The 18,314-nt window shown below is 42.7% G+C and overlaps 1 protein-coding gene and 1 long non-coding RNA gene across 4 annotated transcripts in view; one reads left to right on the top strand and one right to left on the bottom strand.

Moving 5' to 3' along the window:
• The window catches only part of LOC119395948 (glutamate receptor ionotropic, kainate 2), a 410,534-nt gene that overhangs the window by 208,734 nt on the left and 183,486 nt on the right, over nt 1-18,314 (bottom strand). The gene's annotated exons all lie outside the window — the stretch shown is intronic.
• Nucleotides 4,842-10,521, top strand: LOC125758992 (uncharacterized). Its single transcript, XR_007416542.1, has 3 exons — nt 4,842-4,856; nt 7,616-7,698; nt 10,390-10,521. It is a non-coding gene; the product is annotated as an uncharacterized LOC125758992 (long non-coding RNA).

Genomic DNA, 18,314 nt, shown 5'->3' with positions numbered 1-18,314 from the left:
TTCTTGTTCGCGTGTGCCTAAATGGCTTTTAAAGAAATATATAGCATAGACGTCAGTCTACCGTCTCACAGCATCGACGTCTGCCTGCCTGTTTCCACAGTAGCACTGCGCAACGCAATAGATAGAAAAGAAAGAAAGAAAGGAAGAAAGAAAGGAAGAAAGAAAGAGAGAGAGAGAGAGAGAGAAAGAAAGAGAGAAAGAGAGAGAAAGAAAGAAATAGAGAGAGAAAGAGAGAGAGGGAAAGAAAGAAACAAAGAAAGTAAGAAAGAGAAAGAAAGGAAGAAACAAAGAGAGAAAGAAAGGAAGAAAGAGAGAAAGAGAGAGAGAGAGAGAAAGAAAGAAACAAAGAAAGAAGGAAAGAAAGAAAGATAGAGAGAGAGAGAGAAAGAAAGAGAGAAAGAGATAGAGAGAGAAAGAAACAAAGAAAGAAAGAAAGGAAGAGAGAAAGAGAGAAAGAGATAAAGAAAGAAAGAAAGAAAGAAAGATAGATAGATAGATAGATAGATAGATAGATAGATAGATAGATAGATAGATAGATAGATAGATAGATAGATAGATAGATAGATAGATAGATAGATAGATAGATAGATAGATAGATAGATAGATAGATAGATAGATAGATAGAAGTAGTAGGTCAGGCACGCACACGCGATTCGCTTGCCCCCATTTTATCGGTACGGGAAGAGCTCCTGCATTTGATAACTATTGACTTGCTTTTTAGTAGGTGTTACTACTATAATATTGCATAAATGTAATAAATAGTGTTATGCTGATAAACGCCACTTGTGCGTTCCATCACATATTCTCGCTTCCCGCTGCTGTTACTTTTGGTATTTAATTTTGCTCGCTCGATGATGGGGCTTAGACAAGCGGCGAGGTACACCTTTTATCAACGCCACAATAAACCAATCTTCTATGCACCCTTGTATACTTGCTATGCTATTAGGCAAAGCCCGAAATATTGCGCTCGACTTCTGAAATGTAAGTTGGAGCTTCATTCGATCCACTGCGATACATTTGCGCCTTTGACATTGCCGTAATGGAAACTGATTTCGTTAACGTCCACTAATGACTTCGTTATTGATGTACGATCGGCTCATCAGTCCCTTCCCTTTCGGCCAATCTCCTGTAACATGAATCAGTTATGCGGGCTCACAACCATTAGTGAGGGCCGAGTGCCCCATCTTAGATTGATGACTTTCGGGATCATAGGTTTCGGTACGAGAGATTGAGGCCAGACCGATGGAAGCGGCCATGTTGCTTCGTGATAAAGGAAAGGGTTGCCCAGTACCTGCCAAAAAATACAAGTCCCGCAGTGATCCATTGGTGGTGAATTATGTGGACCTTTCATGTTTATGCTATCTCTACGATTATTGCCAGAATTCATAATATCACTTTAGTACATTATACGCTTAGGTAACACTTGCATTCCGTGCTTATGTATGTTGTCAACAGCGTATATTCTTCTAGCAAATTTATGCGTGATGGTGGTGATAGTGCTTCTGCAGGTGCGGTTAGCCTGGCAGAACTGGCAAGCATTTGTTCCACCTGAACGTCCCCTTATGAAAATGACTGTTGATTTTCCATTGCCGAAGTATGATCGAATTATTGACTTTATTGATTATCAATGATTCCGCAATACTCATTGACTTGCTTCAATACTTCGTCAACAACATTTCTGTTGAGCAGTTCGCAATAAAAATATCATTGACTCATTTCTATCGAAATACCGTTGAGGGAATATTTCGTCAACAATAATTCTGTTGAGCACTTGGCAATAAATATTTCATTGAGTCATTTCAATCGAAATACCATTGAGGGGATATTTCCTCAACAATAATTCTGTTGACCATTTTGCAATAAAAATTTCATTGACTCATTTTTATCGAAATACCATTGAGGACATATTTCGCAAACAATATTTCTGTTGACCATTTTGCAATAAAAATTTTATTGACTCATTTCTATCGAAATACCATTGAGGACATAATTCGTAAACAATATTTCTCTTGAGCACTTTGCAATACAAATTTCATTGACGCAATTATTTTGAAATACAATTGAGGAAATATCTCACCAACAGTATTTCTGTTGAGTATAGTTTGGAATAAAAATGTCATTGACGCAATTATGTCGAAATACCATCGAGGCATTATTCACTGCCAGTGAAACTTGGTGCAATCAATGCCTCATAAATTTTGATACTGCATGCAGGTCAGTCCAAAACACACACACACACACACACACACACACACACACACACACACACACACACACACACACACACACACACACACACACACACACACACACACACACACACACACGCGCGCGCGCGCGCTCGCGCGCACACATGCAAATACACACACGCACGCGCAAACACACGCGCACATGCGCGTGCGCACTGGTCAAAGTTCTGACTGACGAAGGCTGTGCCACGGCCAAAAAACGTTCACAAACCAGTAAAATGCACGCAGTTTTCGTAAGTACGCCCTTTCATTTCTCCAACCATATGTGTACCGGATCTACAGAACTTCCTCGTACCCTTACCTTTGAAACTCCACGTTTCTTTTGTGAACACTCTTCGCAGTGCACTCTCTTCTCGACCGATCCTTTTTTGTAAAACCACGGCCGGTCTGGAGGCGCGCGCTCTCTCCGCCCCGCCCGCCCCCCTCAATCCGCCCCCCACATGGTTACACCTGTGATGTGCGTGTCGTTCATTCTCATCGTTATTTACCACTAATGTCCTATTTACCCACCCGAGAAGAGATTTTTTTTTTTTTTTTGCACGGGTTCTTTGACTCTAACCCTCCTGGGATCAAGGATGCTATAAAAACGCATCAGAAACTTGTAAATTCTGTCTTGTATACTTATATATACGCACGCACGCGCGCGCACACACACACACACGCACACACACACACACACACACACACACACACACACACACACACACACACACACACACACACACACACACACACACACACACACACACACACACACACACACACACACAAACGCGCGTGCGCGCTGGTCGAAGTCTTCACGAAGGCTGTGCCACGGCCAAAACGTTCATAAACCTGTATAATGCACGCAGTTTTCGTAAGTTTACGCCCTTTCATTTCTCCAACCATATGTGCACCGGACCTACAGAACTTCCTCGCAACCTTACCTTTGAAACTCCACGTTTCTTTTGTGAACATTCGTCGCAGTCCGCTCTTCTCGACCGATCCTTTATTGTAAAACCACGGCCGGTCTGGAGGCGCGCGCTCGCTCCGCCCCCCCCCCCCCCGCCCCTCCCTCCTGGTTTCGCCGGTCGTTCTCATCGTTATTTACCACTAATGTCTTATTTAACCATCTGAGAACAGTTTTTGTGTATGAACGGGTTCTTTGACTCTAACCCTCCTGGAATCAATGATGCTATAAAAACGCATCGAAACTTGTAAATTTTGTCTTGTATTTATAGATCGCACTTTTAACGAACACAGTAACTCACAAAAGAAACTAATATAACTGCAAGGACCGTATGGTCTTTCCGCCTTCGTTAGTCCATTGCTAAGGACAACGTATTTCATGGAATACTCCAAAGCGCAATGTCGAAGCGGTATAACGGTCACGCTGAACACAGGAAAACAGCCTCTTTAAAGACATAAATAGCAGAATTCAGTGCAGTATTGCTGTTTCTGTTACTATTCAGTATACACAGTACGTGGGCTTTCTTTTCGAATATAAACGAACTTGCCCAGAAACGAAGTTTGTTAAACTACTATTTTGTCGATTAGCTGTCGCCTTTCAACAAATAAGTATTTTCTCCTGCTTTTATTACGACGACGTGCAACGTACTTTTGAATAGTGTTTAAATGGGCAATTTCAAATTGATAGTAACTTGCTTACATGCCCAACTTAGAATATATCAATTAAGGCTAACAAAGTACATCAATAAGAAAGAAGCTGCAGATGAATCACACTAAGGGCGAGGCATTGATGGTGCCATTGGTTCGTTGCTCAATACGAAGAGGCAGGCACGTAGAAACGAGTTTTTTTTTTCGGGGGGGGGGGGGGGGGGGGCTTGCCTACGTGCCTGCGAAGAGGTATTAAGGAGCACAGTGAACACTTGTTGTCAAAAGGCCCCGGTTTTCGACGTGCTTTTGTTTTGCACACGCACGGACGTGCACACTTAGCCAGCCGTAAAGACAGCAGCTGTTACTCTTAGCAGTAATTAAAACGTACCACTCGTGTACAGATGCTGTATATTTTTAAACAGCAAAAGCGCAGTAGTAGTAGTAGTATTAAGAACCGATCAGACGCGGTTGACGCGTTGCGGCCGCCCGATTGTACACTACAGTACAGGCGCGCGTCCGAGAAAGAAGTGGTGAACAAGCTATGGCCTCCAAGATTGCGCGCCGGCGTATCAGAGGCCATGAACAGGGAGATGCAGTCGACGGAAGTGGAAGGGAGAGAGAGTTGCCGCAACTCAGTTCAAGGATTCAAATCGCCCGCTGAGCGAGAGAGCCAATCAGTTCAAACCGAAGAACGCGCACGCGCAGAGACGTCAGTGAACACGTGACGTTTTCAAACGGGTTCCGTTGAAAGGCTCCCTGCGCTCGCTGCGAACGAAGTGATGTTTCGCGCATCTATTTTTACCGTGTTTATCAATATTACGTGCGGTTATCGTTGTTGAATGAACACGTACTACTTACATCGCGTGTCGGGACGTTCGGGTCGTTGTTTGACATGGAATCGACGGCGGCGATGCGTCGGTCGTGGCACCAACCAACGGACGCGAGCTTTGAACAAGAGCGCAAGCGCGGACCGTTTGACGAGACAGTCGCCGCAGCGGATACAACACCTCGGTGAGTTCAAGAATGTTACCAAATTGCGTTACTGAGTTACCTTAGTGCATGAAAACTTTTATACAGGTAAGAGTGCCTGGGCGGGCGGCCAGTTACCACAGAAGGGATGCTGCGCAAGAGCAAGGGCCTGCTAAAAAAGTATGCATTGTGCTAGTATCGCTGCTTTCTGTGCTCTTCGTTATACCTTTCTATGGAGCGGTTGCCGTGTGCGTTGATTACAGTTGAAAACAAGCTGAAGAATGCGCGTTCCATTACGGGATTCTGTGCTCCTGCCACGCACGCCTTGTGTTGTTGAGCCGTTATAACTTGGCTGCACGAGATCGTCGCTTGGAGCGACTTGCACATTGCCTTGTCGCCGTAAAAGTGGGTCCGCTTTTAAACATACTGGTCGTTCCACACCCTTTCTGTGGTGTAAATGCAATTGAAGTTATAGTTCCATAAGCATAGGTATAATGAATTAACTTGCAAAGGTAGACGGGGACGCAGGTAGGAAGACACAATGCTGTCATGCACACGCTATACTGCTCAGAGCATATGTCTCTGGTTGCGTCGGCGTCTATCGTGCTGCGTCGTTTTTGCAAGTAATTAGCGCAGTTGCCTTCTGGCTACGCAAGGTCGCGGCTCGTAGCACCTAGATGTGTGCTGGATGCCCATTGAAGCAATGCATTTGTCTGAATCACGCTATGGATACTGGTAGTAACAGGAAGTACACACATCAAGTCGCACAGCATGCATGTAGTGTGTGTGTTTTCTTTTTGGACATTACATATTTTTTATAAACGTTGTGTGACAGTCAGGCTCCTGTCATTTTCGCTCATGAACTTGAAGTCGAGGCGGAAATACTTTGCCGCAAGCAAAATTACATTTACGCTGTTAATTAACAACTCGTTCATCCACTTTTTAATTATTGAGGGAGGTAGTTTATATTAAAAAGATATAGTGTGTGCCAAGTTGTGGCATGCCGTTTTTTTTTTTTTTTTTTGAAATCGCGTGAGTTGCACGTTATCCGAGATATTCAACTTCCAATTTTAAGGTTGATATCGAAACTGGGCGCGGGACACGCGGCGTGTCTGAACTGCACGTGACAAGGAAGGGACGACATTTCAAGCAAAACTTGGTATGCGCTAAATTGTCATGCACCACAACTTTCTAACATAAACAACTGCACTCAAGTCAGCAATTAAAAAGTAGGTAATGAGTGCTTGATATTTAGTGTCAGTTCAATTAAGCATATTAAGCAAGTACATGCTCTTTTTGTTGCTGTGTTTGTGTGATAAAAATTGGGTCAGATATCTGACATGCCATTTCATATTTTCTTTGATGAACCATACACGTTCTACTACAAATTCTTGTAACAGGGAATGGCACCATTGCAAAAGCTTCTTATCCCAAATGGTAAATGGTTTAGGCTGTGCTGGTGCATTGAAACACTACTTGATTGTGTTGTACTGTATAGTCCTTGTTTTCCTTGGTGCTTTGCTAAAGAAAGAGGAAATTGAAAGGGGGTTCTTATTTGCAGGATGTACAACTAAGATCTAGCATTCAGTGAAACTGGTGACAATGCTGCTTTAGTTTATGAAGTAGTTAATTAGAGAATGCAATTTCTGATATCTGTATATGTGTTTGCAGATCACAATGAGGTTACTGGTTCTCAGGCGTGATTACAGCACTGAGAAATTGAACAAACTAAAAAAGAATGGAATAGATCAAGGGGCTCAGTTTTTTTGTTCGACAAAACCTGATGAAGCCAAGGGAGGTATAGGGGAGATTATTCGTAGTTTTTAAAAGTAGTGTAGTAATTATGACATAAAGAGGAATAAATGTAGACAAAAATACAAACATTCTGCTGCCAGGGCCTGAACCTACAACAAAGTGTTGCATCTCATACTCCACCACTCTAGCTACGACATAGTCGTTCTCTCATCCACCCCACTGGGCACTTCTGTGTGTGTAATCCCGGCAGTGCCACACCAGCATTCGTAGTCATGCTGGTGTCGCATAGCCCGTGAAATCTACGAGCTGGTAGCTGATCAATAAACCGTCATGAGCTACCTGAGGGCATAAAGTTTGCTGGCACGAGGCCCTCGCTATTAAAGAACAAAAGAACGGGAGTGGATCAAGGGCTCATTAAATTGAACAGGCACTTCTAGTGTAAAGGACCAGGTCTGCACATGAATGAACTTTAGTACAGCAAGGATAGTTGTTTCAGAGAGAGGAAAATTGGGCATGTTGCTAAAGCACGCCCAAGATTTAATGAAAGTAAGAACAGCAGAGGGACAGAAAAACTGACACAGTGCTCAATCTTTTCTGTCCCGTCTGGCATTCTTGCTCTTTTACTGAATCTTAAGCTTTTTTGAAATCTCCACATTCATGATGTCATACAATAAATGGGCTCATTGTCATCCATTCTGCAAATTGAGCACACGTATATTTATTTAATATTTTGATGGGAGTGCTCCTCGAGTTTTCTTGTGTTCAAATTACCTATATGGCAAGCTGTATATCTCACCCTTTTGTAATACACAATTGTAGCAAAATTTGACAACTAATGCAAATTACAATTATTTGCAGTGACCCACTGCTACTCTAATACTTGTTCTTAATGCATCCTGGGCCTATTTTCGAGGACAATTTTGGTATATAATGATATGCCTGTGTTAAGCCATCATGCTTAATATTACTACTTGTGTACTGTAAGGACTCTTTGTGCACAAGTTGACGGAACTTTTTGCGGTATCTGTTATGCATGTATCCAGCAGCTCAAGAGACTGAAGTGGTGGACAGCTTGCTGTGAAAGATGGAAGCGTTCTTCCTGCAAGTCTGGACAAGGCCATATTAAATGGTATTTATTTGTTTCCATCAATACAAATTGACCGTTTAGACCCTTTCAATTGAGAGACCTATTGCTCCTATATTGTGAGCAACTCCAAGACAGGAAACAATATGTAATAGCAAGTGCATGTCATATACATGTTCCACTTGGCCATTCATGCTTGTGGCCACCTGCTTCTGGTAGGATGTGCTGAAAAAATATGTTGTCAGCTACCTGCACAGCGCCATAGCAGGATATCTCACTGTTTCAGGAAACTTGGGACATCTATGCGAGGCAGAATTAACAAATTGATTTTCAGAGTTTCATGATAAAGTAAAACTTGGTAAAACAAGTTGTAAGGTATGCATGCTTGTGTGTTAGAGTGCCGTCTTTGGCATTGTATTTGCCCTAACAAAGTTGTGCCAATGAACTGGCAGCGGACTATGGCATTCAAGTATTATTCTTTACGTTTATGTGCAAAACAGCAACAACGAAGAGCAAGACTGGTAGAGCACAGCCAGAGTGCTGACTACGAACTGAATGTTATTAGTAAAATCCAGCCATATATTGCAGTTTCAAAAAGTAATTTTCACAGAGGAAAGGAAGAAAGGGACACATCAGGTGTCTTATCATTGAGTGATGTTAATTCCGCTGCCATATCTATTAATGGCGTGCTGACTATCTTGTCACCAGATGAAGCAAATTTTTGCATGCACGCTCCTTGTACTGTAATGCTCAGTGACTTCCATATTCTTTTTTACATTGTTTGGCCCCTGCCACGGTGGTCTAGTGGTTATGGCGCCCGAAGTTTGCGGGATCGAATCCCGGTCGCGGCGGCTGCATTTTTGATGGAGGCGAAAATGTTTGAGGCCCGTGTACTTAGATTTAGGTGCACGTTAAAGAACCCCAGGTGTTCGAAATTTCCGGAGTCCTCCACTATGGCATCTCTCATAATCATATCATGGTTTTCGGTCATAAAACCCCTGATATTATTACATTGTTTGCGCATTCCATAGCTTGGTCGTTAACATTGTCCCGTCTGCTGTTTAAGACTTCACTACAAGCTAATAGGATATTGTATTCCAGATGAGTTATTCGATGTCTTGTGTGATTGGTGGTCCCCTTATATTTGCATGTGATGTTTGGTGCTTGTTTGCCGGTAAGCACCTAGCCCATTTATAACACGCCGTCAATCAACTTCGCCGCTAAGTTAGGGAAAACGTGTTTAACTTTTTTCATCATGCTGACTAAATCAAACAGCTCTGAACAGGCGTTTGATGTCTGCTATTTTTCGGTTCTTACAAACTGTGACATGTACATTGGAATACCACTGTGAAACTGTTCAACTCTTTCGTGATTTCTTACTTCAAAAGGAGCATTTGGTTGTCGTAGACTGCTTGTCAGTAAGTGTGGGTTTATAGTTATAAAAAAAATATTCTTACAAGTATATCCCACAGTGAGTATGCCACTTTTGAAACAGAACATTTCTTATAGCTGTTGTGTTCTGCAGGCTTTAGTCTAACCAGCTTGCATAACTGCAGTAAAGCCAAAGTAAAATGGTGTTCTGAAGTTTGAAAACACACTTCATTGTCAGCCGTGTTATTAGGTTTGTTTGTAGAGGAGCCTATGAAGAGTAATTATGACATACAAAATGCACTTAACAGCATATCAGCTTGTACGATGCAAATTAAATTGAAGCTACTCTTAATTCTTGTGGCGTGGTGGAATTTTGTTTAGGAGCAATGAAAATATGCTACACGATACGAACTTCCAAAAGCTGTTTGCATCTCACTTGGGTAAACAGACAAAATTACTTCAAAATGTCTCGTAGTTTTTGTAAGTTTTCTTAGTAAACATATTGTTACTCAGTAGGCAAAGTTAAATAAGAGAGTTGGGCTAGTTTGGGTGATTGCTTTAGCTGTGACATATCTCCTAACGCCTATGCGGAACAGGAAAATGAAGAGTGAAGGGGCAGAGGCAGCTCAATCTTTTTGGCAGCTCAACTGCCAGAGAGCACTAGGCTTCAGCTGACGAAATTGAAACAATCAGACATGCAAGGAAGTCACTTTACGTGCAAGCAAATCCACTGAGCAATGCACTCTATTTATTTGACTGTTAAAACTAAAAACTTAACTCGCGTTTTTAACTACATAAGTGTACTCTGACTGCTCTCTAGACAGACAGGCAGTAAGACTGCTGCATTTTCATGGCTGGTGATAAATATGTAAGCGTGCCATTTTTGAACTCGCTGGGCAAGAAGTGGCATATAATTTAAGAAGCTTAGCAACAGTGACTTCTGTCGCCAGTGAAACTTTTTTTGCTGGCCTGCTTAAATGATATTCTGGCACACTTGTTGGATCATTTGTTTGTCCATTGGGGATACTCTGGGTTTGCGAATGAATTTAAGCAGTTGAAGGCAAGAGCTCTGCCCTGTCTCTCCTCTTATGTTTGTTATATGTCTAGCTGAAAATTATGTTGCAGCCAAAGTGGTAAAGTATGGTTCACACCTTTGACATAGAAGGTATTCATAAAGCTCTGGCACAGCGTGCTTTTCGTTCTTGCCCTCTTTTGCATTTTTACTGGGGAACGCAATGTGCTGGTCATGCACTGCAGTCATACCCATACAGAACTAATCAAATAATTTCATCGTGACGTGTGCAAAGATTGTTATATTTTTCTAGTGGAACTTTTAGTTATAAGTGCCCTGTCCTTCTGTCGCAGGCTTCATCTGTCACAAATCGCTGGCCACGAATGTAAAGAATACCTTGGCCCCACTTCTGTCGAGGGAACCGAAGTTGCCTGAACAGATGAAGAGGGGTGGTGCTACCAATAGTGAACGACTGTGATTTTATAATGTGCAAGTGTATGAAAATCTCGTTACACTAATTTAATGTTAATTGCATTCACTAGTCAAGTGTCAATATTGTAATGTGTAAGTTTATGCACAGTTGCATTAAGTGAGCGCTCATTCAAGCTTCAAGTTCGCAATCATATATTTTGGTGGTATTCATAGGGCACACATTCCACTTTAAATTGTGATCTGCTCCTTTACTGAGGGTGCATGCAGGTCCTTGAAACGATTGAAAACCCTTGAAAAAGTAAAAGTACATTTTTAAAGCCCCGAAACCCTTGGAATTTCTTAGCATATAGTGTCCAATATTGACAATACTAATTTCTTTCGGTGTTCTGTAAACATTTGTCTAGCAAACTGAGGGAACATGTCATGCTCAGTGATGATTCGGCTACTGTGTTTACCTTGCTTGCATCACTGCTTTACCGATCATTCATTTCGTTTCCGCAACTGTCGGTCCGCCTTCTCCCCCTTTCTCTTGATTTGGCTTCTTGGGACTCGACTTCACTGGAAACTTCCAGCGCTTATGCTAGTTTCTCTTCTTCTATAGCCAGCTCACTACTTGTGATAGATCTTCTAGCTCAACAAACATCCACTGTCCTATAATGCAGGCAAAATGTGAAAAAAAAGTTGATGCTTTGTGCTAGAAACCAAGTACTTCTGACTAAAGCTGATGGCACTGCTGCTCAGGCTTAGTGATTGACTCCCATGTAGTGATTGTTATTGATCTTTTGTGTAGGCAAGAACCTTGACTTTGTATGTAGAGGATATTTGCTAAGTTGATTGCTCTGCTGGCATACATCCAATTCGCACTTGACTCAATTGCTATCAAAGCCCCAAAACAGGAGAAGCATGATGACTGCATGGAGTCAAAAATGTATTCAACGATCGAATTGTAAAAATTGGGGATAAAATTTTGAAGCGGTCATTACTATTTTGTTGTTTAGCAGGTCAGTACTCGGAAAAAGTAGAAGCGTCGTACATCACCGTCATAAAACTAAACAGTTTCTCAATGCCTGAAAAAGTGAGACGGGGGAACTGAACAAGATTATTTATCTAATATAAAAGATGTCCCAGCAGCTTCATTAATGCTGTGAATTTTGTGCACAGTAGGAAGCTAATATGATCAGGTAGAGTATCGGACGCATTATCTCAAGGTTGTAGATTTGGTCCCTATCAGCAGCAAGTTGATTTTTCTTCCCGTTTCATTCCTTGCCATTTATGTCATAATTACTACTCTACAGTTAAAACCTACAAATTATGTCCTTTATACTTTCCTTGGCTTCATTGTCTCTCAGTTCTGACTTGGCTAAATCCCATTTTTTACTTCAAATGCATAAAGCTCCCCGTATTGTTTTGGAAACTTTGTTAGAGCAGAAAATTGATACTTGTGATGCTGCCTTCCATCCTCCAAGAACCTTCTATAGGAATCCTTGAAGATCCTTGAATTTGGGCTTTGAAACCAGTATGAGCCCTGTTCACTCCTTCAGCACATTTCTTCCCGTAGTGTGTGTGCCTTGTCAGCAGTGTTTATGCGCTTTTTTACCTTCTGATACTTGTAGTTGTCTAAAATTTATTTATTAAAGTGGTGCTTTACATAGTGTTTAACTTATTTTGTCAACTTGGATGCGGTTTGCACATTACAGTGGGAAGTTCTTGCTATGTCAAACCACAAATACTTAGAAACTTGAACAAAAGTTGTTGCTTAAAAATAAATATTTTACTTAGAAAACTGTTCTCTTCTTTTTTCCCAAGTTACACAGAAACTCGGCTAGCGTCCATTAAAACAAGCTAATAGAGAAGAATAGAAGTTCATGGCAGCGTTAATGTGTTGCTGCTTGGCATGTGCCTTGGTGTCTCCAATCTCGGGTGCAAGTATAAGTGTCGTTTACTCACAGGTGTTTGCACCCTGCAAACACTACCTGAATGGACAAAGGGAGCCATGTACACTGCTAAAATATGACCTGTGTGAATATCTGTTGGTAGAGGAAATACAGATTTGAGTAAGTTTTAAACATTACCTCCTTTGCTGCACCTTACAGCGTGTGAAAAACAAGCAGTGTATTCATAAACGATGATGCTAAAGGTTTTATTCCAGCTGGCAGCAATCTGAATGTATGTTGCGTAATTGAGATTATTGTTGTTTTGAAAGAATGGGCAAATGAAAATGTAGGTACTTATGTACTGCAGGCCAAAGGTGACCTAGCTAGGCCTGCAGTACACATGTACTTACATATACATTTGGCCGTTTTCCCAAATCAAGAATGATCTCAGTCAGGCTATGAGCGTCACCCATGTTTCATTGACCTTTCAGTGTTGAATGTGAAAACCCTATCAACAATGCTTCAATTTGACGTTCACCGTTTTTTCAACGATAAATCAATATTGATTTCCTTAATGGTCGTTCAATTGAAAGTCATGGGCCAAATTTCAATACTGGTCAACAGCTAGCGCAGCGAAATTTCACTTGAACCACAACGTATTTTCAATTGACATTTCTTTTCCTCTCAATGATAAATCAATGCACCCGGCCAAGCAGCAGATCGCCACTGACCGGGCTGCCCACGTCATGGAACTGCATGAACTCATGAACGCATAGCGCAGTGGGGTCGTGCGGGGACCCTGGGACGTACGTGCCCAAATCCCTTGGTCAAATAAAGTTTTACCTCCTCCTCCTCAATGTTGATTTGCATAATGGTCTTTCAATTGAAAGTCGCGGGCCAAATTTCAATACTGGTCAACAGCTAGCGCAGCGAAATTTCACTTGAACCACAACGTATTTTCAATTGACATTTCTTTTCCTCTCAATGATAAATCAATGCACCCGGCCAAGCAGCAGATCGCCACTGACCGGGCTGCCCACGTCATGGAACTGCATGAACTCATGAACGCATAGCGCAGTGGGGTCGTGCGGGGACCCTGGGACGTACGTGCCCAAATCCCTTGGTCAAATAAAGTTTTACCTCCTCCTCCTCAATGTTGATTTGCATGATGGTCTTTCAATTGAAAGTCGCGGGCCAAATTTCAATACTGGTCAACAGCTAGCGCAGCGAAATTTCACTTGAACCACAACGTATTTTCAATTGACATTTCTTTTCCTCTCAATGATAAATCAATGCACCCGGCCAAGCAGCAGATCGCCACTGACCGGGCTGCCCACGTCATGGAACTGCATGAACTCATGAACGCATAGCGCAGTGGGGTCGTGCGGGGACCCTGGGACGTACGTGCCCAAATCCCTTGGTCAAATAAAGTTTTACCTCCTCCTCCTCAATGTTGATTTGCATAATGGTCTTTCAATTGAAAGTCGCGGGCCAAATTTCAATACTGGTCAACAGCTAGCGCAGCGAAATTTCACTTGAACCACAACGTATTTTCAATTGACATTTCTTTTCCTCTCAATGATAAATCAATGCACCCGGCCAAGCAGCAGATCGCCACTGACCGGGCTGCCCACGTCATGGAACTGCATGAACTCATGAACGCATAGCGCAGTGGGGTCGTGCGGGGACCCTGGGACGTACGTGCCCAAATCCCTTGGTCAAATAAAGTTTTACCTCCTCCTCCTCAATGTTGATTTGCATAATGGTCTTTCAATTGAAAGTCTCGGGCCAATTTTCAATACTGGTCAACAGCTACCGCAACGAAATTTCACTTGAACCACAACGTATTTTCAATTGACGTTTCTTTTCCTCTCAATGATAAATCAATGTTGATTTGCGTAATGGTCTTTCAATTGAAAGTCGCGGGCCAATTTTCAATACTGGTCAATAGCTTGCTCAACGGTTTTTCTATTGATCCACAATGCATTTTCAATTGACGTTTCTTTTCCTCTCAACGATATATCGATGTTGATTTACAACATGGTCTTTCAATTGAAAGTCGCGGGCCAATTTTCAATACTGGTCAACAGTTTTCTCAACAGTTTTTCTATTGATCCACAATGTATTTTCAGTGCCATCTGTTGACATTGCTCAATAACTTCTCAATGGTTTTTCAATGAGAATTTTTGTAAGGGCTATTTGAATGCCGCATGTTTCGTCATGTGTCGCTTAAGCTAGTCCCGCAGAAGCGCTAGAAGAATGCCAGACATTTCGTTTCGACCCATACGCGCCCCTTCCCGAACTACAATCTGTCCAGTGCACTCGCGGAGAAAATCATTTTTCTCCATACTGCCGATAAGACTGCTACATTCAGGACAAAGTCGCTTCCAGGATACGATGTAGCGGTCAATATCGTGCACTTCAGTGTACTCGGTAAACATGTGTGTGCGTGAGTGTAAGTGTCATTTGTGTGTACGTGTGATCGTCGTATATATCATAGTCAACACCCAACACCTCGAGTAGCGAGCCAAATGATGCACCAGGCTAATATCTCCGGGATAATCATCAAACATTTTTATCTATGTTACGCGACGGAAAACCAGCACTCCTTATTTTGAACGTCCATGTACGAGTGTAGGTCGATCCTGCTCCTGCTCTATAAGGAGGCTGCATTCCGCATTGCTAAGTCCCCTCATAGCAAAGTGCAGATGTGGCGATTTCCGTAACTAGCCGCGCAGTTTCTCCAAACTGTCTCTTTCGGCAGTTGCTGATTTCGGCGGTTGCCTGGGAAGCGCGCCTTTGGATAGGCAATCTGGCCTTTCGTTGCCACTGACACCACATGCGAAGGTACCCACTGGAATGTTATCTTAGTTCGTTTTCTTGACAGTTTCCATAATAAAAGTTTTTGATCCATCCATCCATTCACCCTTAAGTGATGCTAATGAATAGTGGAACTGCGTCATGGGACTCCTACAAACGAATTTGTGAGACTATTTTTAGTTAAACACGTATACACACATAGATTCAATTTATTGAGTGCTTGCTAAAAAAAGAAAACAACAGAGGTGCTACATGAGACAGACTACACGCTAGAAAGTATCTCGTACATGTTAATTATAGTTAGCGTACCATCTGGGCAGGTCGCGTCATGATAAGGACGGGTAAATGATGGTCATTTAGAGCGATGGAATACCAAGTGATGGCAAGTCCGGCCGAGGACGGTTGGGTGACAAAATTACGAAATTTACAGGCATGGACAGGAATCAGCTTATTAACAACACGGTGGTTTGGAAATCTTTGGGAGAGTCTTGCAGTGGACATGATAGGCCGATAATGATTATTATGGCCACAGGCTCCAAGGAACTAAGCAGCTAATAAAACATGTTGATCGGCCGTAGTGGTCCGTATAATGCATTGCTATTTCACATAGGAAACTCATATGCAAGCATCCGAAACTATGGCAAGCGCATGTAACGTTACTGGAATTCTGTGGTAAAGAGGACATTCTGTCTGAACTGATTTGTGTACTATGAACGTTTCCAACAAACAGCGCAGGAGCGGCCAACGGACCAAGAAGGGAACAAAGACAAGCGCTGCCGCGTTTCCGCTCCTGCTCTGTTGAAGATGGATTACTAGCTAGCCCACTCTCAAACCTTGTTATGAAGAAAATGATGCTGAGTGAAATCTCCAGTGTCTGTTTTGCAGCACCAAATGTTAAAGTCTTGCTCCTGCCGGTCGTTTCAGCAATTTCCCGCACATCGCATTCTATAACAAAAAAAAATATATTGACCGTACTGTGTGGCATATAGGTGCTTTCAAAGGGGTAAACGTTCATATTCTAAATCTGGCCACGGTTCCGGCTCTACGCAAAATACAGACAACCGAAAAAAAAAAAAAAACTACAGTACTTCACCTCGACAGAAAGCCTTCCTTTGAACTTTGGATTCATATGGCATCGGAAACATTTCGTTCAGTGACTCCAATGCCGACGGTATTTTCCCAAAGGTCTCATCATGTGACGGGACTTTTTGACATTGGGTCCGTTAGATGATGCACGGTTATGAGGCGCGTCATGCAAGGAGCCTTTTCGCTCCAATACACGTGCCGATGCGTTGTAATTGTTGTGCGCAAAAGAACATAAAGTGCACCAATGGGATTCTCACTGCATATTTGCTTCATCGTGTGGTGGTGTTACAATCATGATAGAGCATGGGCTTACAGCAAAGCATCTTACAGTCCTGTTAAAACGTCGCTAGCACGGCATGCAACGTTTTCGTCACGAGAAGAAAACTGATTTGAGAAGCTTGAAGAGGTTTCACTGATGCGTTCTTTAGTGAGATCTTTCAAGTGATTTGATTTCGATACTCCTGTTTCTTCGGTCTTTCGATAATATCACTGCACCTTGCCGCGCTTTTGAATAGCGAGGCACCGCGTCAAAGGATCCGCAAGTCTGGCCGCCTTTTGCATATTATCGTCGATAAGATATCGCGTAAATTTCATACTGGCATCAAATCCAAGTATAACGTTTATTTGCCTGCCTAGGACAAACTGGTTCTTTGACGTCGGAGTATTTGCAGCAGTTTAAAATATTTAAATATTACTCAGCCTTTTCCCTCATGTAGCCTTTGAATTAGCGCAATCCTGGATTTAACAAACACCGATCTACGTTATTACCATTTGCTTTGAACGAACCATTCGTCGATCCCGTTTACTTAGAGGCCCTTTTTTCAGAACGCTTTCTTTTCAGCCTTAACGTTAAAATTTTGGCGTTAACAAAAGACGAGGTTCTAATGCGTTCGCAGTTTATTTATCCCTCCATGCGCCCGCTCATTATCAAAACGAAGTTTGCGTCAGCGTGGAACATAACGCGGCTTTTAAGCGTAGCTGTACATCTCCTGCGTGCGTATTTTAGTCCACTGGCCGCATCTCTTGAACCGTTATCGTTACTCGTTGCGTCGGCGAACTTGCGTAAATCAGCAATACGCAACCCACCTTTGAAGACGGGCTAAATGAAACCTTTTCGATGCAGCGTGTTTGACACAGCAGAGGGGCGCTTTTCTGTATCCCCATAAAGCACGGCTGTGCGGATACCCTTAGTGCACTTGGGGAGAAAACATACATCACATGATTACGAAACATTTGTTTTTTCTTTAAATTGAGACGCGTGAACCATCCGTCGTGTCCGGATTATGCAGCCCACGAAAAGCATCGTCCTACTATATCAGTCTCCTTACGAAATGCACGTCGCTACTGAGTGAACAAGCTTTAGTCGGCTGGCGGTATATGAACGCAGCGGCCCGCCGCTTCTGTTGCCAGAAAGAAAGGCAGTTTCGCAATGTATGCAAAAATCAAAATGAAGCGGTAACGTGCTTGTGACAACTCTCTGGTCCCCAGCTTTCCGGAGGTAAAGGTAAACAGTTCTTGCTTTATAACATGTGTGCTCTTTGGCCTCCAGTATTGTCAAAAAATAAAAACTCGAGCCATTTCCTCACCGTGAAAGCTGTACAAGCTGCGGAGCAGAGCTGAAGTTCGCCCGCCTCCGTTGACGCTTGGCTTGCATGTTTGTCGGAGTAGAAGCTGCGGGTTCACCGGTCTTTGTTTGGCGCTCAGCTTGCGTCTGAACCTTCCGAACCAGAGGGGATACCTCGCATTCTGCTGGCGTTTTGCCTCCGCTGTGTCTCTTCGGTAGATCTGCGTCTAACTCTCAGTGCTGGCGTTGAGAGTTTATTTATTTATTTAATATACCTTAAATGCCCCCAACAGAGGTCTTTACATGAGGGTGTGGGCAAACAATCTAGGGTTAATAAAACAATGATTAATACCATCAATGCCGCAGGATGATGTTTATTTATTTAATATACCTCAAAGAGTTAGACGCTTCGGTGGCTCGGACAGGCGAATTCTTCCTTCGGCGACGCTGTCGCTTACGGGCAAGCAAGCGCTGGCGTTCCAAACGTGCAGCTTGGTCGTCG

This window comes from Rhipicephalus sanguineus, chromosome 6 (genome assembly GCF_013339695.2).
Source record: "Rhipicephalus sanguineus isolate Rsan-2018 chromosome 6, BIME_Rsan_1.4, whole genome shotgun sequence".
Taxonomy (NCBI): Eukaryota; Metazoa; Arthropoda; class Arachnida; order Ixodida; family Ixodidae; genus Rhipicephalus; species Rhipicephalus sanguineus.
The sequence above is the reverse complement of the archived record's forward strand: the minus strand, read 5'-3'. Positions and strand labels throughout refer to the sequence as shown.